The sequence below is a fragment of the Balearica regulorum genome, chromosome 25, assembly GCF_011004875.1.
Source record: "Balearica regulorum gibbericeps isolate bBalReg1 chromosome 25, bBalReg1.pri, whole genome shotgun sequence".
In the NCBI taxonomy this organism is placed as follows: domain Eukaryota; kingdom Metazoa; phylum Chordata; class Aves; order Gruiformes; family Gruidae; genus Balearica; species Balearica regulorum.
In genome coordinates, this window is record NC_046208.1 from 203,027 (window position 1) to 223,678 (window position 20,652).

Here is a 20,652-nt window from a genome sequence, read left to right on the forward strand (position 1 = left end):
GTGAGTTCTGATGGATGGCAAGAGCAGTTGCTCAGAAGAAAGCCACAGAGATGGATGTCTAAACTGAGGCATGAAGCAGAAGCTCATCCTGATCTAAATTTGCTGATCTAAATTAGCAACAGGCCTGAGAGTAAACTATAAGCTACTACTTACTTTAGAAGGAAATGGTGAAGTGTGAACTTGGCATTAACTAGTTATTGTTATAGATCACTCGTGTGACCTTCTGCCAAAGGTGACTCTTTCCCTGTATTTATAAATTGGACAACGTGTAATGTAACACATCACTATCTTGCAAGCAAACTGTGAAGGCAGATTCCTTGCCATATGAGAGATGCTCAGAAACTATAGAGTTACTGAAGCTCTGAAAGAGCAATTAGATTAGATTCCCTTGTGGGATTAATGCTGTGTCTCTATTTACCCTCTGCACTCCTTCAGTCAACACGGAGTCACACAAGAACATACAACTTGTAGCAGTTTTAAAAGGCAGATGGACTTTGTCAGCATACCTGTGATCTTATTTCTGTTCCCTGTATCAGACACTCATCCAACCAAGTATTGCCACACTACACCTGATGAAAACTCTGGGTAGGATCTCAACATTTCCTTACACATTTAGCTCAGAGTTTCATTATCTGTGTGATACTTGGTTTCGGCTAAGGGTAAAAGATAATTAAGCTAACAAAAATTGTTTGTGCTGTATAGCCTATATATAAGCCAAAGAAACTATAACTCCCAGTATTTCTGGGTCAAATTCTGAACCAAAAGGGTAAGCTTTGTTTTTCCATTAATCAGCAGTTGCAAATAGGAACACAGACATCTCTCCACAACAAATCACTGGCTCCTCTGTTGTCCTTAACACAGGGACATAGAGTTCTGCACACTATACAAATCTCATAAATTATTGATTACTTGAAAAATCATTCTGTGAGCCTCACTGACTTCAGTGGAAATGCACATGAAACAACAGAAGTAGGAATTGACACTGTGTGAATGACAGCCAAGTCCTCCCTTTCTATCACCTCCCTGGTCTGGTGTGGGTGTCCACCAAACCAAGAGTTTTACATTTCAATGTTCTGCTTTTGTGTGTTGATATTTTGGCATATCACATAGTTACTTCTGTAAACCATGGGTAGATGTTTTAAAAACTGCCAGTTAAGGGAATGAACAGCTTGTGTGAGGGAAAAGACACAAAACTGAAACGAAAAGATGATTCCAGGGCACCCTGCCCTACACCAGGCAGGACATTGCACAGCAAATAGCAGAGATTTTCAGAGACTCTTGATCACACTCTTCTGATGGACTTAAGTTGTCCTCCAAAGTACTGAACTGTATTAACAGCAAACATCATAATCCCCTATTGCCTTTTGCATTCTTGTATCTTCCTGAACATGTCACCACTCCAGAAGCTGAAATGTCTAATGCTTACAACTTTCAACAAACATGATTACTTGACATCAGCTTGCAATAGTATTCCCCTAAGTTCTTTTTATGTTACGCTTACATTTATTCTTTGCTACTCACGACTTCTTCCCTCCACGCTAGGCAATATTGATAAGCATCTACACTGAAACGTGAACATGGCCCAAATTCTCAGGTCCAAAGCCATCAAGAAATTTATTTTTTTTTTATGTTACCAAATATATCATGTCCGACAGTTGTTCTCAATCTAGTGTGACTGTGGATATATGTTAACATAATTATAACCTATTGAGTTCAAATCTAGTTTTAAAAAAAAACCCAAATACTGACAATATTTGTATAGGTAATAATAGGCACCATGTATGCATCCTCTCAATGTACAATATGCACTATGTGCACTATGTGTAAACTGCTGAGTTTACAGGACCTTAAATATTTCAGAAATTCACTTGGATTAAAGATAAACTGCTGTGAATCCTTAAACTCCTGCGAATTCTTGCCTTCTGGAGGGTGAGACAGAAGCATGTTAATGCCACACATTGATTGCACAGTTAAAATAACAGTGCTGGGATATGCAAGAGAACACTCCAGTGTAATTAATCCAACAACATTGCATTTTCTAGTGTCTGTGTTAAATAAGGACCAGAAAATAACTTATCAGCTGGCATAGAGTAATTCAGACCCCAAAATTTCTACTCCCTTGTTACATGTTTTTGCTTTGACTTCAGTGCAATCCTAGAAAAAGAAATCACAGAATTTTTAAAAGAAATTAAAGACAGCAAAAGCCTTCCAAAAATTGTCATAATGTAATTCATATCTTCACTCACAAGTGCTTGAAACATAGGTGTCCATACTAAGATGATCACTGAGATTGCTATTTATTCAACAGAGGCAGACAAATACTTCCAAAAGGCAATCTACCCCTCTCAAGGTGAAATGCTGTTGACCACCATCCCCAGCACAACAGGGCTAACACTGGAAGTAGCTCAACACACTCTCACTCCTCTGAAAAACACATCGTCTTTATGCATTAGCCTTGTTCAGGTAACCAAGTCTTGGTTATTTCTCATCCCAGGCAGAAGCATGTCTGCTTTTGAGCTGTGGAGACATCCCCTTTGGAGATAGTGGCAAAGCTTCCACAGCTTTGAATGCAGAGTAGGAGCAAGCCCTTGATGATTGACAACATTTTTAATCTACCAAAATAAACCAGATAGCCTGACGGGATGGGAGGTCTGTCCTTCATCTTGCATATCCATCAATCTGTCCGGATGAGACAGAGCAAGAGCCCATTCCCTTTTGCAGCCTGACTAGACACTAGTTATAGGGCCATAAATCAGCTAAGTGAATAAGCAAAACATTTGGGAGTCACAGGATTTGAAGGTACTAGTGGTGTCACAAGTGGTTATTTACAAGGTTCAGACAGTGGAACACACAGACAAGATGTGACATAATTGTTGGCAGAGACTGGTGAGCAAAATTAGCCAAACTTGTAGAGAAGTGACAGGCAGTGCATGGTTCATACAGAGGTGATGAGTCCAGAGGCATGGGATGTACCACAGACATTGGCAGAAGCACAGTAAATGTGGAGTACAAAGCCGTTAGCATAGACCACAGTCAAAGACTTGAATCATCATTATAATAAATTAATCGGCAACAGACGCAGCATTTTATTTCTCTTTGTAATTTGTAAAAATCAGGACAGTCCTGAAACAATGAATGTTCTAAACAAAATACCAAATTCTTGCGTGCTCAGTCTCAAATTCTACCTGTGCTTTACACCAGAGACCCAGATACTCACCGAGAAGAAGGAAAATTTCTCTTTTAGCTTTGGGTGGGCTGTCTTTGTTTATTTGTTAACTTTAAGTAATATTTTGAGCTTGAGTCTTCCCATTTCAGAAGATTTTTAAAGGAAAATCTCAAAGCCTTTAGTCAGAACCACAGAACTGAAGGCTAGCAACTGCAGAAGTGCAACTGCATGAAAACTTCTGAGCAGGTCATAGAGGGGGAACGTCACAAGCACTCCAGTGATGAATGGAGGTCTTGTGTAAAGTGGGGAGGAATGCCCACGGATCAGATTTTGTGTGACTTATCCCTTTGGTAAGTCTATACTTGACTTGATCTTCTCTTCTGCCTCAGGGATTATGAATATAACATAAGCGATTGCTCATGCTGTCCACAATTTATGTGTGCATACACCAGATACGCTATAGCTATTTATTCATGAAAGTGGCATTGATACAAAATGCCAAAAGGAAACACAAACCATCTATATTTTCTAAGTGAATGAAAGCAATTAAGCCCTAACAGCAGTGAACAGGACAATAAATTCACATCAGTTTGATGAAGTAGGTATGGGATAGCCTGTTCCTTTCGAGTCCACAACATACCCATGAATGCTTTCATAACATAGACACACATTTTCATACCATAAATAAAGCAAGTATCACAGAGCAAATACAACAGTTTTACTAAATGTCCAGAAGAAAAAATAACATATCCCTACTTATTGTCCCAAGAAACAACGCATCCAAGATAAAAAAACTTAGAAACTACATGTACCTGTGCCACAAGGCCCATGTTAGCTCCATGGGACAGTTACAGCAGATCTTCAAGAGCCTGCCATCTTACCTGGGAAATCAGCATACGCTATAGGAGACCACTCCTCCCAGAACATTTACAACAATTTTCAGACCTACAGCAACACAGAGCAATGTCTACCATGACAGTGAAGGTGACACTTCATACTCCCAGCTCTGTACCACCCCTGCAAAAATAGCAGTGACATGACCAATCTCACTACCTTACAGGCTGAGCTTCTGAGATGATCCTGCTTGAAGTCAATACTGTGTCTCCCAGGACCACGGTGGCTTTGTCTGTTGACTCAGACAACAGAGCTCTTCATAGCTCTTCAGCAGGTCTCTTGGTCACAGATACTAACAATCTGTATGAAAGAAGTCGTGCCCCTTATTAGTCTGTTGTAAATGTCACTAAGTCACAAAAGAAATGACAAATTCTTGTCTCCTTCACACCTCTCCGCTCTCTTAGAAGCTAAGTCTGTGCTGAGTAGCTGCCTAGCCAAGACGTCTCTATACTGTGCTGCGTGCAGTTGTGGGGGGCTCATTATACACCCATGCTTCCCACAGCTCCCGGGGAAGTGCAAGTGAACCCGGTGCCTTTGGCAAGCCTCAAACAAGGCAGTGGGCCAATTTGGTCAGATGTGACCATCAGTCAAGGCAACGCTGGATTTCCAAGTGCAAGCTGTGTCAAGACTTTGCGTCTCAAAGAAGGACAAACATTTGTGCAGATCAATGGCTTGTCCAAGGAAGGGACAAGCTGTACATCCAACTTTTGTAGGACACACCAGTAGACTGGCTCTCAGAGGCCATGAGTCCTTGGGAGATCTCATGATTCCTTAGCAGAGAAGTAAAAACAGTGGATTATTGCATTTGTGTATTGGGCAATGATGCCTGGGCTTGGCCTTCACAAATAGAGTCTTTCCATCTGTGCTATTCTGAGAGGTCTGAAAGAAATCAATTTCCTCCTAGAACAGCTTCACTGCTTCACTGCTCCAGCCAAAACAGACATCTCAATTTGCAGTCTTTCCTTCCAGCACAGCCACGGGCTGATCCCTGCTCCCATGAGCAGCAACAAGGCCACTTGTTTCCGTGGACAGGTTTACCCTAGAAGTGCAAGTCCAGCATTATGTGCCCTAATATATTTTGCTTTCAGTCTGCCCTTGCCACTTGTAAACCTTCCTTCCTCTACTCAGAAAGCTCACTTAGAAGCAAAGGTACCTCTGTTTACTTGCTGATGTTCACAGAGATGGCCAGTCTGGGACCAAATGCTATCTTCTGCCAGCAGCACTACATGCAGGCAACAAAGCCTGCTCAATCTGGCAGTCTTCTTCCATTTACTTCTGGCTGAGAGCATGCAATCTTTTTATCTGTTGCATTGTGTGCTGTATATCCATATTAAATCCTCATCTTCAACTCTGAGATGAAGGCCTGGCTCCAGAAGTTGGCGATGGAAGTATTTTTCTCATGGTGACCATGGTTCACATGATGTCTGGGCTGACAGAACCAGAACAAGGTTTTCCTCTGGTTTCCTATCAGGAGAGTTCTAGTATCTGTGGTTAACAGGAGGGGAATATACAGCAAAACCTTGGTGCTGAAGCTAAGACTCAAATTAGCTAGGATGAAGACAGGAGAACCATGAAGGGCACCATTTCCACTAGTGTTGGAAAGATGATCCTTCAGTGGAAAAGACACTGAAAAAAGCAGTATGATCTGTCAGCTGTTCTGATCCAGATATCAAGAACATCTCCTTTGCAGGGCTGGAGGTCACCATTTTCATCAACAATTTAAAAGATAAATGTGAAAATGAAATTCTGGAGTAATTTTCTTTATTCCTTTATTCTTTTTGACAGTTATTGCTGGTGACAGTATTTATACCTTCCCAGTTCATAAGAAAACTGTGAATAGAGGAAAAAATGATAGTTCAAACTGATGCTTGGGCTAAGATCATTCAGTTCTACATCCCTTGTTATATTTGCAGTGATAGAAAAGTAGAAGCAATTGCAAAGTCAAATATAAACAATGTCAAAGTTAAGAACACAAGAAAATAAGACAGGATGGATTTTCCACCTGCTGCTGGAAAATCCTCTCACTCAGTAGCAGATGCGGTTGTCTAGCATTATCCTCGTAGTTTTCCCACAGCCCCTTCCTCTACCTATTTTGGCCAACGATTATCCCAAGGATGCTTCCTTGGACATTAGTCTTACTGGTCCAGGGCAGCAGTTGTGTTACTTTGTTGATCGAATGCTGTAGAGTTAACATTAAGTACCTTTCAGTTGCTACACAAGTCTCTAAAGACAGTAACGCTTCATGTAAGCCATGGGAATGCTCCTAGAGGAAACATTTATCGGCTTCTGCTGAATCCTGAACTCAGCTCTCATCAACTGCAGCTAGAGCCTTCCACCTAGCAGAGTTAGCCCAACCAAAGGATCTGAGCTATCCAGAGCAACAAGGCTTACTGCTGTTCCCCTGCTGGCGTATGCTCCCTTTCCAGTGCTTTGCTCCCCACTGAAAAGCACACTGCTGATGATACTTAGTCTCAAATAGCATCTAGCTGTTGGGGTCTGCTTGGACAACTGAAGAATTCCTAATTAGATAGACAGTTGGGTCTAGCAAGTACCAGGATAGCCACAATTCTGCCTGGTCGACTGAACCCGGACCTCATAGGGCTTTGCCTTATTTCCAGCCCCGGTTTTACAGTTTTCTTGGGGGGGAAGGAATGGAGACCTCTCCTACAGATGGACTGATAACTGAAAACCATCTGTGACAGAGCAAACTCCTCCAAGAGATTGACCTTCTTCCATTTCACAGCTTCTTTTCCGCCCGCCCACCCAAAAGTCCTGTTAACCCCTGCATGCCAGTGGATAAGCTACCGCATAGCACTGAAAACCTGCAAAATGTCATAATGAATCCTGGTACATTCAGCAGCAGTCAACGCTTTCACTGCAAAAGGGGTGCACTTTTCCCTGGAAGCAAGTTCATTCCCCTAACGAAGGGCAACGAAGAAGTATCAAGAGGCAACAACTGCAAGACAGTTATTTCAGCACTGAATTTAAAAGTACGTTTTATCTAGAAACAAGACTCTTCCAATCGTCTGTTTTCCCTGTAATTCCCTTCTTCTTTGGTATATCAGTATGAAGTCTACCCGTTCTGACCAGTGACAACTGGCACAACTCTTCCTATAGATTGTTGGTGCCTACTGCATGTCTCAGAGCAAGAAGAGAAGAAACAAGTCTTGGTGGGTCCAAAAAGCTGACTGGATTTTCCAGTTCATGAACAGATGACCAAGGTCAAAAGCTAGTCTTATACTTGAGTCACTTGGCCAAGCCACAGGTGTCCGGTCAGTCACTGCGCTGAAGGTCAAGGTGATGTCAAGGAGGCTTTTCAGCAGAAATATTCAGAGATATGTAATGAGTCAAGATATGCAAAGCTCAGTAGTCAGGTTCAAAGTCTACTTTGACATAACAGCAATGAGAACCCTGTAAACACTAAACAAGAAAAAAAAGTTGCATTCATTTAAGGATGGGTAAAGGCATAGAAAATAGAAGAAAGGTCCAAATTCAGTAAAGACTACCAGTTACCTGCAGCCCTATGACCACCTAACATAATACAACGAATATGGTCAGTCTGACAGTACTGATCTTGCTGGTCATGTGTAAGTAAAGGGACGTTCTTTTGTTCAGATCAGGCCACAGACCAGGTGGGTCAAAGAACGGCATTTTGTTTTTTACCAGGAGAATGCCCTGCACTAGGACAAGGAATAGTCACACCATGCATGTGGGTGCTCCAAATGAGTCTTCTGGACTCATAATATTGGATTTTAAATAAATGTGATGCATCAAGTATTGAGCACTTACAGCTCTGTCTGATTTCAGTGGAAGATGTCCATTCTCAGCCCAGTCCCTCAATACAAGATCATCCATATTGTACACTCCAGATGAAATTTAAGGGACTATTTTAAGGCTCAAAGCCTTGGTTATTTTACCTCCCACACCCAAGAAGCCAGTCTGCCCCTTTGTCACCAGCAAGCTGACATCTGTCATCCCTGTTCACAAATAGCCATGATTAGACCGACTGCAGTTAGCTGGACTTTCGCACACAGAGATGCAACTCAACATAAGGAAAAGATTAGAATCGGGGTAACGAATTCAAGAAGGAGCAGTGCTCTGCTTTCACACTGTGGATTAGTTCTCTCCTTACCACGCTGTACAGAATTCCTTCTATTCTCTTCTTCAGGACTGATTTAATCTGCTTGCATCCATGACTGACTGCTAGCACGATCCATGATTTAGATGGAGCCTGGCTGCTTATAAACCTGACATTCCTACTTTCCCCTTGTGATAGCTGCTCTCATGACTATCTTTCTTGCATGCTCCAAAGCCTGGGCTGGCCAATGATGGAATTTACTTACCCTTTTCCATTCAGAAAAACAAATAGTGGGCAACAGATGTTTAATATAGACTCGCTAAAGATGTGATTAAACATCAACATAGTACCAGACATATAATCCCATCAGTACTTTTCAGCCCTCCTTGAGACACTGAAGAAAACAACATTTTAGCTGATCGTGTGCTTTAATGAATGTATAGAGTACGGCATGCCTGCACGGCTTTCATTTGACCCTATATGGCCATTGGACTTTGCCAAATGTCTTCTGCTCCAGCTAAATTAACAATGTATGTTTGAACCACTTTGCATATGCCACTTCGCATGCCCTCGGACATGCAGAGGGTTAATAAAGCTCACTGCATGCAGTAAAAAAAAATAATTGTGTTCTTCAGATGCCAAAACGGATTCAAATTATAAGGCTCTTTCTTATTCCCTTCCCCCCCTTCAAACTAGAGCACATAACAAATATCCCAGTTCTGATTTATTTATTTGTTTTCCCAACCTGCCGGTGGCAACAGATGAAAAAAGCCCAGTCCTTGCATGACGAGCTATTTTAATATTTCATGCCCTAATGTGCCAGGAAGTTTGACACTGAAACAAATGGTAAGAAAATCTCTCTGAAACTCCAAGAGGCCACAGCATGGGCCACCTTCCCAGCTTTCTTTGTGGGACACCTGAACGTTATTTTCAACATTGTTCTAGTACTGCCCAGCCTGATCTGTGGCTTCCAGTTAATGTCTGGCACTTACGAAGGTGCCAGAGCATTCCCGTCACTGGGAATGCCATTCTGTTCCTTCTCAAGGTTGTCCTCTGTCAAACTCTTACCTTATCCAGCACTGAAATATCAGAATAAAATAAGTGTCATCCAGAGCCAGAAAATTATGCCAGCATCCAATGGAGAAATAACCAAAATAGAAATAATCATGATGGAAAGAGAGGGTATCTCTCCCCTTTCACCCCTACTTGCTGCTGGACTCCTGCAGTTTCACAAAAGTGTCTCTCAGTGTTCCCCTTTGTGCAGGCATGAAACCAGAAGGGTCTGTCACTCCCCGTCGGTCACCTTTTCTGCCTTGTGAAGGTGATCACAAGGAGCTCAAACACACTTTAGCCCACAGCAAACACAGCTACTTATCTGAAACAGGTACACAGCACTCACCTGCGTGTGCCGCCCCAGAGGTCCTCTTCTACCCTGAGTGCTGTCAAAGCTGCAGGTCACCCGAGTCCTTTCTGCAGTCGGTGCTCAGCTGTGGGATCAGTACTGGGTCCCTGGGATCCTTCTCAGCTGCTCCCTCTGTCTCGCCTTCTGCTTCCCCTTGTCTCACACTTAATCTCTCTCTCGCCCTCTCCCTCTGGTAGGTGAAGCCTGTCACAGGGCTGTTAGCCTGCGAGACATCCAGATGATTTTTTTTATGGGAACCTGATGCACTTGCCTCCTATTCGTTATTATTTCAGTCCATACCAGTAATGGTGCTGGACAAATTTGAGATTAACATAATTCTTCAACATTTCACAAGTCAGTTGGAGTGGTGCTTTTTCTGCAGATTGTGTTTCTTCTTCACAGCAAGTCATTAAAAACTTTGATACAACCGAATGGCTCTGGATGTTTTAAAGGAAACTGCAGCTTAATTGGTTTGAAACCAATCTCAAGAATAAGTAGGGTTACTAACTGACAGATAAATTGAACTACAGTTAAAAGTGAGTGGCCAACCACATTTAAAGATGAGGCTTCTCCAAATACACTCCTTTTTTAAGTAATTATTTGAAGAGTTAGTATTATGAATATGAGGGATGGACAGAACACTTCACAGCACCAGCTCACAGTGCTAATGTGAATTTACTAGCAGGCACTTGAAAAGCATGAGCGTGCGCTCACTCACATGCCTGAGAGCAGCCTCTGTTACCTACATAGCTTTGCACACCCCTTGGAATAAAACGTGTCTCAGCAGAACTAACAGGGGATTAGGAAACAGTAGGTCAGGCTGGAAATGGAGATGAGATGCCCCTGCAGACTACGTTCTGCTCATCAGTAAAGGCTTCCTCTGCCAGAAGACATTTATCCAGAGTTACCTAGAGCTGATCTAGCTAAATCTTGAGAGAAACAAGAGAGAGTCCCAAAATAAAGGAGGCCAAGGCAGGGGATGAAGAGGCTTACAGACAGTTTTCCTCAGCTTGCAGAGGGTAGTGGGCACCCATGGACCACCCAAGGCTCTCCTTGCTCCTACCCCTTCCCAGGTCTGCAAGTTGCAGACGCTTCTGGATTTTCATTGTCTACGTTGCACACCACAGGGACAGTCACACCTTGGGTGATAATGTCAGTAATTTCAAAGGCAACCCCATGCAATACTGTGAAGGAGGGCTGACATGAGCACATGAATGCTTCTAAAAAGCAGATGGATATAGTTCAGCAGCCTGTCCTCTTCAAGGAAGAAAATGCGCTTGTGGGATGGGCTGTACATGAAGCACTTCCAGCGCTGAAAGGTGGACGAACTCCACTGCCCCACGATGCAACCTGGGCTGGAATCATGCCACCTAGTCCAGTGCCATCCGACAGGAGAGGCAAAAATCTAAAGAAAGTATTTTCAAAGGTTTTGCTTTTAACCACTTGAAAGGAATCCCATACACACCAGACAACGGGCCTATTGCCCTGCTGCATAAAACTATACCTCCAATGCACCAAGCCTTGGTAAGCAATTAATTGTAAGAAGGCAAAGCAAGAGGTATAAAGATGAACCAGTAGGAGGACAGCAGATTTGCCTGTAATTTTTAGGTACTTTCCAAGAAATTAGATAACGTAAATGAGGTTACCATTCCCTAACTCTTCTACTTTATATTAACCAGTTTTTTGAGTTCGGATTCTCAATCCCTTGACATCACAGTGACCAACTGAAATCTACTGAGGACTTCCTACCTTGCCCCTCAATAGCTAAGCATCCTTCCTGTCAATGAGAGCTTGAGCAGTCGCACAATCTGCTGAGGCTATACTGTAACAGATTTAAGCCAAAAAGTGCAGGTGACACATCCCAAAGAATCATATTTGCACACCTTTATGCACATTTACAGTCAGCAAAACATAGAAGGTCCCATTTAATGTTGTAGAAGAGCAACAACATCTTCTGCCTTGAAAAACAGAGAAGTACTAACAACCCAAGAGATGTTAAAATCAGTCTGATAGACTTGAAAATATGTCCCAGTTACCAGACCTCAGAAACCCAAAGGGCAGCCTTATGTAACGTGCTTTACTTAGCAATCCTCTGACACATTGCCTTCCAATAACCCACTTCAATGATTTGCAACCCTAGGTATTTCCTTCCTTTTGACAGCCCTCATAAAGATTATTTCCTATCAGACACGTGAGAGCACTCTACTGGAAACCCACCAAATACAACCTCTGAGCTGACCTGAGGATGTCAGATTCCAATTCTAATTTCATCCCAAATTACCAAATGGATCTTTGCCTAAATAAGCCATTCAGATTTATTCATGACATAGGTTTTGTTACTATCCCACAGAATGTTATCCTAAAACACTGTCAGCTCAGCCAGCCCTGGTCCTCTCTCCTTTCATGTTTGCAGTCCAGTCATTAAATTGTCTGTTAGGAGTTGTACTAAGGGCACAAAAACCTTCTCACCTCTACATCAAATGAGGATAAAACACAGAAATGAACTATTAGTGCATTAAGTCCGAGAACCCTGAACCTTTGTTGTGACAGACTGAGAATACAATCTACTTTGTGCTCTTCTCAAGCTTTATGCTCAAGAAACATGGAGTCTCAAGGAAGTGGACACAGACACCAGAGACAGTTGTACAAACTGTCACATTTCAGACTCCCAGCATGTAGTCTTGACAAGAGTGCCCTACAGTAAAGCACTACAACACTGCTTCAATCCAAAGCACAGGCTCCATACTACAACAGGATGCAGCATGGTGGTAGAGCAACTCTCTGAGGGGCCAATGATCTATTTTGATCATGTTTGCCATCTCTTAAGCATCCAGCCAGAATGACACATCACAGTCCCTTTGGGCACGTGAGCCTGTACAATTCACTGTTGCTTTCAAAGTCCATACCACCTCAGGAATCACTGGAAGTCCTGCCTCTAGTGAGGCTGATGGCAAGTAGCTAGATTCTGTGGAGAACCCATTACCTAAATGACCTACCCAACAGCCAAGAGTTCAGCATATGCACCCAGACATGAAGTGGAGAGTATGTTCAGAGACAGAAGCTCTGCCAGGTAAAGTGCTGGGGATCCCCTCCATTACTCATGTCCAGGGAGTAAAGCCAAACCCCCCTCTTAGTTGTCCTACAGCCTTCTGCCAAAGGGGCAGTGAGCACCTGTGAGGCAGAGGAGACAAGTTACTGAAGCATCTGAAAGCACTCAGAGCCTTCCAGGGGGTTCAAGTACAAGACAAACTAAGGGCCATTGCCACCAGAGCTTCTTTTTCACCTATTGCACATGCCTTTCCCTCCAGCCCTCAGCCACCCACATCCACCAGATCAATAATTGCATCTTCAGAACAGCAGCAGGAGGACACGAGAATGCTCCACGTATTCAGTCCCATGAAAGAGATGGGCCAAAACCTAAGCAGCAGGGATAACCAAACTGGGTTTCTGATTCACCTCTTCCAGTCTCCTTCAAACGGAATTAGTACGTGCCTAGGGAGATTCAGTGGAGCTCACCTGACCCAGTACCCCTAAGAGAGAGGAGCCTGTCCTTGTAAGCTGGGATTGCTATCTCGGTAACCTGACCTGTGAGCACAAAACAGGCCAGATGACACTAAGCGAGACGGTAAGTGCCCAGCCTACAAATGTCTTCTTGGGTCCAGGCCCAAAGCAGGTCTGATATCACCCTGTCACTCTGTCTTGGCTGACAGTTGCAGGGTTCCTGATGGTCTTGTGAGGGCTTTTACCGCATCACGAAGGCAGCTGAGCTTTTTGCCCCAAACATGCCATGGCAGCTCCCTCACTAATTCTCCCATGTGATAGTGACCCAATGTGTGACAGACACAGGCCTTTACTGCTCACTACTACCTGTCACAAGGCTGCTCCCTGATGGAAGGGGCAGCCCCAGAAGGGGCAGAGCAGGGACCTTACTGACCAGGTGCACTCACTCAGCACCTGATGTGGCTGAGCAGATGGCACCAGGCTCCATCAACAGTCCCGTGATCGTCAAAGGCAAGGTAAAAAGTCAGGTCCAAGGTCAGCCTGTGAAATTCAAACAATTCAGGAACCAGCTTGAAAACAGGTGCAACTACAGCAAAGCGCAGGAAGGGGATGAAGGCCCAGGCCTGAGTTTAGAGCCCTTGGGCCATGGGCAGAGGGTGTGGGAAGGGGTCCTACATGAGGATGCTCAGAGCAATTAAGGCCTATTAGTGCCCTCACAGCCCTGCCCCTGGATTTCAGGAGAACTTCATTTCTGTGACACACCAGCTCACCCAAGCTGGGGCTCTTAGCATCATTAGCATCATGCTTCAAATTCAGCTCCCCCCTCCCCTTCTACCCCACGTTCCCTAAATCCTCCTGCTTCTACAGGTGGTTCTGGTCTCCTGCTGATTTCCAGGCCCAGGTGACCTCTCTATCCCCTCTGCATGTCCATGCCCTCAGTAGCACTCATCTGACTCTTGTACCTTCCCTGTGCATGACTGAAGGGAATGGTGGGACTAGAGCCATGAGAAAAGGCAGGTAGCAAGCAGCAAAGGCACTGAGCGATGCATAGGCAGACAGTCAAGTACAGAGAGGTTTAGCTCCCTCTGCTCTCCATTCCCCAGCACATGACAGGAAAAATTGTACCATTACACAAATGTACCATTCACTAGTCTGGAACTAATGAGGAAAGTCCATTTTTGTTGTGAGTTTCTGTTGTTCTGAGATTTCCAAACTCAGATGTTGCTCCCTTCCGTGCTTTCTCAGTCTCTAGAATGAATCTATGCAATCCCACTGTCTTAACCTTTAAAAAATATTGCAAGACTTTTCACAAGGGATTTAATTGGATTCCTGTGCCATTTCTTCCTTCAAGCACGTGAAGTGGATTGATCGGTGCTGTCTAGCACAACAGCCATCATACAGATTCATCCCTGGAGGTGCCACTACTGCCTTGCTTTTCACACTAACGTTGACTTTCTCAAAAGCATCACAGTAATCTTTCTGTTTAGGATCAACTGCAACTATCTCTTGTGGGAAGAACTCAGCAGTCTTCAGCAAACTAGTTCCTTGCTACGGCATGCTCAATTCCTTGTGCTGAGAAGCTGTACCAGCTGTGAACCCAACCACAGGGGTCTCCTTTTGCCAGTATTTCACTGACCTAGGGATGAGACAAGCGCAGACCTCAAGATGCCTAGTAAAGAGCACCACAGAATGACAGTCAGATGGCCATGTGGCCTAGTCCCAGCAGTGTTACATGATGAAGTCACTGCTTCGAGGCTCCTGAAGATGCAAAACTTCCTTTTTTAAGTCATCTCAGTTTGAAGTGTCCAGACCTGACTAATGGGTACCGAGTACCTGGAGCCTTCCCTGACATCACTGGGATCACCCGGATGCACATGTGTGGTGCCCATGTGCTGGCAAGACCGCTGGGATATAAGCATCTTGGTCCTTCTGGGTACGTGCATATATGAGTCTGAGTGAATGAAAACACTTTGTTTTAAAACAAAATCACCTTCCTCTCCTTTAAGGTCTCACACTGAGTTCTGTCACCTCGTTGCAACAGTACTCCCTACAAGACAGCTAAGTTTGCAACTGCCTGGGAAAGGTAGAGCCTCTGAATAAGAACTGGACGATGATACTGTATATTCCAGCCCCGCTTACAATTTGGTCTCTGACAGTCTCTAGGAGGTAATTTTTATGTATTGCCTTTGGTGACATACAGTCGCACATGCTCTGTACTTTCCACCACCAAGCACGTTCTGCCTGCCTGTGGTCAGGCAGACAGGCAGGCTCCTGTCTGACTGAAGGGTGGAGGGACATAGCAAGTAGGTCGCTTTTCAAGGCAGATTGATGGCTAGATGCATCATTGAAATGGGCAGGATAATGTCAGGGGTGCTGATACATCACGGCCAGACTAAGAGAAGGGAGGAAAGGAGGAGTGGGTGGCAGAGACAGATCCTGTGTCAGAACGCGTGATGGATGAGGGAAGACCGTCTTCTGGGAAGGGCGGCAGGGGCAGACAATACCAGTGCCAGGAGCTGAGCAGGAGGAAACAAGACCCACGCAAAGCCCTGATTAACCCTGCATTTAGACAGAACTGGTCTGTTGCTCTGAGGCAAATGAATGGCAAGCAAACTGCTTGCAGTTTGGGCCTTTACAAAGTCCAGTATGTCCTTGTCAATCTCTTTGACTGACAGATTGAGAGTCCCAGATGGTTCAGAGCTGTCTATGACCATGACAGTGAGTGGGTCATCCTCTCAGCCATTCATGTGCTTTTCAGCTTCGCTCAGCTTATTTTTCAGGCATATCTCATTTTACACTCACCACTCTCTCCTCTCTTTTCACCCAGCAAGTGTGTCTACTTTGGAGGGGCTGTAACCAGAGCAAAGGTATTATTCCCCCCCCAGGGACCATACAGAGGCGGAACTACCTATGCAACCCACAGTGGAGGGGAGAAGAGGAGAAACCTCACATGTTTATCATCTGAGATGTCTGGCCTGTATTTCTCAGTGCCACTACAATTTTGGACTCCCTCTGGTTCCTCAGGGCCAGCTGGGTCATGCTGACAATTTCCCAATCCTTGCTGGGAGGAGGAATGTACTAGTGAGATGCTCCTCTTGGCTATCCTTACTATTCCTTTCATGGCAATATTTAGGAACTCGGGTCCCACTCCAAACTGGCAGCAGCAGTAGATTGGGAGGCTGCTGGTGCAGGAGGGTCAATCTAGCACAGAGAACAAGACTCTTAGCAGCCCAGGAAGATACAGAGAAAAACTCTAAAGAGCTCTAAAAGCAGGGTGCAATCAAGTAAACCATTAATTGTTGCTGCTCACCTTCTCCAAGAATATAAAGACCAAATTTCTAGGCTTTATGTTTATTAAGACTTCATGCCCATCTTTCAAAGTATAATTTTAGTTCTCTGTCCCATACATCCACACTAAAATTTCATCTTTTTCTTCCTGGTGTAGTATTTTCCTATCTATCCATCATCTTCTAAGTGGCTATCTCATATTTGAGGTGCCTTTCTTTTCCCTGTCCTCTCTCTTTATTTATCCTGTTGGACAATTTGTATCTTTGTAGCTTATGAACTTACTTCTCATTGATAAGAACATTGAGATCTGCAGTTTGTCTTCTCTGGAAGGGTTTTGGCCTCCTTCCTGACTCTCTAGGTATGCCTACAAAAAATAGAACATGCACATTGCTGACTTATGACCACATCCTTGAGAAATAAACTTCCTTCAACAACAAGCCACAGCCGTCTGAGGCAGAAGCCAAGATACACTGGCCTTGCCACATGCCACAAAGGTCAACAGACCCAAATTGCCAGACCAGACAGGAGGACAGAATGCCAGAAGCAAAGGACATATAAATCTAATGACTGTCAGCTTAACTATGTCAGCTGACTTCTGAGCTCAACCAGAGGGTGAAAGGAGAAGGATGGTCCTAGTTTACCTTTACAAGTATCAATGAACTGAGGCCTCTTTCAAACACAAGTAGTTATAGCAGTTCCTTAAACATTTCACCCAGGAAATGTTCTTTAACACTCAGCTATATGGTGTATCAGGCAAGCCATCTACAGGTCCCAGGCAGCCAGTCACGCTGACCTGGGCAGAAGATGGCAGGAAAGCTGTGAGAGTCTACAGAGCAGCTGAGGCCTGTAGTGCTCTCTGCTGTGTTTATTAAAACAGATTTATTATTTGCCACATCACATTGTCCTAAACATAGTTTCCAGAGATGCAAGGTCACAGGACTCCTACAAGACTCAGATGAACCCAAAAGCCATCTAAGCTGGCAGCAGAAAGAAAACTGCAGCTGAGTCACTGATGGTCACCAAATCACAGAGGTATCAGTGAAAGGGGGCTCTGGTTGTCCCCAGTCCAACCTCCCACTCAGGGCAGGACTATCTTGAACACCAGATCGGAGCAACCATGGCTCTTCCACCAAGTCTCAACCACCACCCCATACTCCCCCCAAGAACAGAGGTTCTGATGACCTCTCTGATGACCTGTCCCAGGCCTGCACCAGCTTCCTGGAGAAGACATTTCCTGATGCCCTACTTGAACCTCCTGAGCTGCAACTTGTGGCCATTGCCTGTTATAATTTGGCACCACCAAGAAGTGTTTCACCCTGTCACCTTTGTGACCAGCCCTTCCTCTGCTGGCCACACACTTTCCAATTTAGCCCAGGATGCGGTCAGCTTTATGATGAGCACACCATAATGTCTGTGTCCTTTCCTAAAGCACCCCAGGTCCCTTTCCAGGCTGCTCGTTGTAGCAGCATGTTGCCTCTGCAGACACTCAAATACATAATTTGAAACAGATCTGAGGAATGGCAAGTCGGGGACTGGACAGAAAAACTACTCACACAGGAGGACATTGCCGCAGCCCTTGGAGACATGATTTTGCCTTGCAGAACAGCCCCACGGGACTCAGGATCCACTGCATTTGGGATGGAAGCAGAGGTTGGGGGCTGCAATCCTGAACCTCCATTGGAGGGGAGTAGTGATGGTGCTACCAAACGGCAGCTGAGACAGGAAGGAGCAATACAACATTGCAAAGGGCATGAAAACTGTAAGAGGTCTCAGGAAAGGCCTCACAGAGAAAGTCTCATAGTCCTCCTTGAGACAGAGCCTTTGGGATTCAAAAGCAGTGAAAAGAAAGGCATAAGTAAAGGATCAGGCTTTCTAGCCAAACCCAGATGGCAACTTGGGACCCTGAGCTCAGCTCTTAAGAGCAGCTGTGGCAAGGCAGGTTGCGTGCAGTGACACAAGTCTATGTAGGGACATTCTTCTATCCTCCCTTCTCATATCCTAAACTCAAAATCCAGGCAGGGTACAGTCAATATGCAGGGAATCCTACTCAGAGGGACCTGGACAGGCTGAAGAAATGGGCTAACAGAAACCTTCTGAAGTTCACTGAAGGCAAAGACAAAGTCCTGAACCTGGGCCAGAATAAGCCCATGAAGCAGGGCAGGCTGAGGGCCCACTGCCGAGGAGGCAGCTTTGAAGAAAAGGACTTGACAGACAACAGATTGAACAGGAGTCAGCAGTGAGCCCGTGCAGCAAAGAAACATCCTAGGCTGCATCAGCAAGAGCACAGCCAGCAGGTCAAGGGAGGCAATTCTTCCCCTCCTTTTATGAGGGGTACGTACTGAAGTACTACACACAGTTTTGGGCTTCGCAGTTACAAAAAAAAGGCCTGGACATACTGGAGAGAGTCCAGTGGAGAGCCAACAAATAGGAGGTTCAGTAGGGGCTTAGAGCCCATGAGGTAGAGGAGAGACTGAAGGAGCTGGATTTTTCAGCCTGAAGAAGAAAGGATGTGGGGGAACTGAATTTCAATCTCCAGCTACCTAGGGTGCCTTATAGAGAAGGCAGAGCCAAACTCCTATCAGCAGTGCACAGCAATAGGACAAGAAACAAGTGACACAAGATGCAACAAGAGCAGCTCCAATTAGATGTTACAAGAAAAAAAATCCTGTGAGAGTGGTCAAACACAAGAACAACAGCCCAGAGAGATCGTATCTCCATCCTTGAATACATTAAAAATTGTACTGGATAAGGCCCTAATCAACCTGATCTAGTTTTGAAGAGGAATCTACTCTCAAAAGTGGCCATTCTTTGAGCATGAGGTTTGACTCAGAATATGAAGTCATACATAATATGATAAAAATAGAAAGTCTAGCAAAAAAAAAAAAGGATAAAGTGAAGGATAAAGGCATCAGTGGGCAAAAGTATGGAGAAGGAGGAAAAATAAAACTGATAATGAAATTTGTCAAAATAGTAATTATAGAAAGTAGAATGATTGTCCTAATTTTAATCAGTAAACATGAGATGGTCAAATGAAGTTTCTGTGTAAAAATACTGGGGTAAAACTGAAGCAACTTGCTTTGTTAAAAAATGCAGAAATAGGAGGTAGCAATGATGAATACAAAAGAGATCAAGATGAAGCTGGAGTGACAGTGCATATCAGCACAGGCATGACCATGAAGAATGAAGGGCAAGCACTGCAGAAAAGAGAAATTCTGACACTCAAAAATCATCTTGACAAACCATCCCCCATAAGGCATGTTGGGGTGGAAGCTTCCAAACCTCAGCATGCCACAGTCAGGGATTTAGGATTCCTGGCAACGTTTCTCTTCTAATGGTTTTGCTTGCCATAAAGTCTGTCATTAAGACTCTGTGAATAATTACTGACATGCTGCAGTCTGATATCAATTATTAATAACTGGGAAGTCCTAGCTTATTAAAGGAGTAAATTTGTGCATGCTCAGAGAGAATACAAGTTGCTTTCATCTGCCTTCAGTGAGGAAGAGACCTTGAGTGATCAGGTTCCTTTGACCTTGCATAGGTGGTATGAAAATGCCACTCCTGCCAGGGCCATTATGGCCTATTACTACACTCAGGGCCCTGACTCTAAAGCTCAAGTCTTTGTCACAGTACAAAGTCAATTTTAAGTGTAAGACAGTAGTTCAGCTATTTCATCCCTACATTGGGGCAGATACTCATCTATCTGGTCCTTGAAATCTGTTGGTTTCATTTCATATATACGTTCCATAACTTTCTGAGACTTCAGTCTGAGACAGATTCCAGTGGAAACACTCAGAAATGAGAGACTCAAGTGTAGGGACCTCCATACTGAACACAGATGAAAACAAAATTTTACATTTTTTTCTGCTATGACCTTAATTTCCCAGTGTATTCCTTTCACATCTTTTTCACACCTGCAGATTATGTCAGGTTTTTTGTCCTAATGAGTTTGAGAAAGGATGTTTTACTAGGTTTTTTCAACCTGGTATGTTTTCAAAATCAATGTGTGCTGTGATCAAGTAAGAATTGCCAAATATCAACCTAGGTAGGACTGTACAAATTCTTTAAAACAAGCAGTGAAAAAATCTAGACCAAAAAAAAAAGATTAAATGAGTTCACTCTGCAGTGTTGAGAGGGTGAGAATGTGGTGAAGCCTCAGTTTTAAATAATAATGATGGTGATAGTGAGGAGGACACAGCTGACTTGAGAACAGAAGATACAGAAATGGAAATTACTGAGACCAGTGGAGGAAAATTCCAAGTGCAATTCCAGTACAAGCTGATAAAGTATTGCTGTTAGAAAAATATCAGTGCCGGCTTTTGATCT

The 20,652-nt window shown here is 44.0% G+C and overlaps 1 protein-coding gene across 1 annotated transcript in view; it reads right to left on the bottom strand.

The window, feature by feature from the left end:
- Positions 1-20,652, bottom strand: part of IGFN1 (immunoglobulin like and fibronectin type III domain containing 1) — a 66,092-nt gene that overhangs the window by 31,315 nt on the left and 14,125 nt on the right. The window lies entirely within an intron of this gene.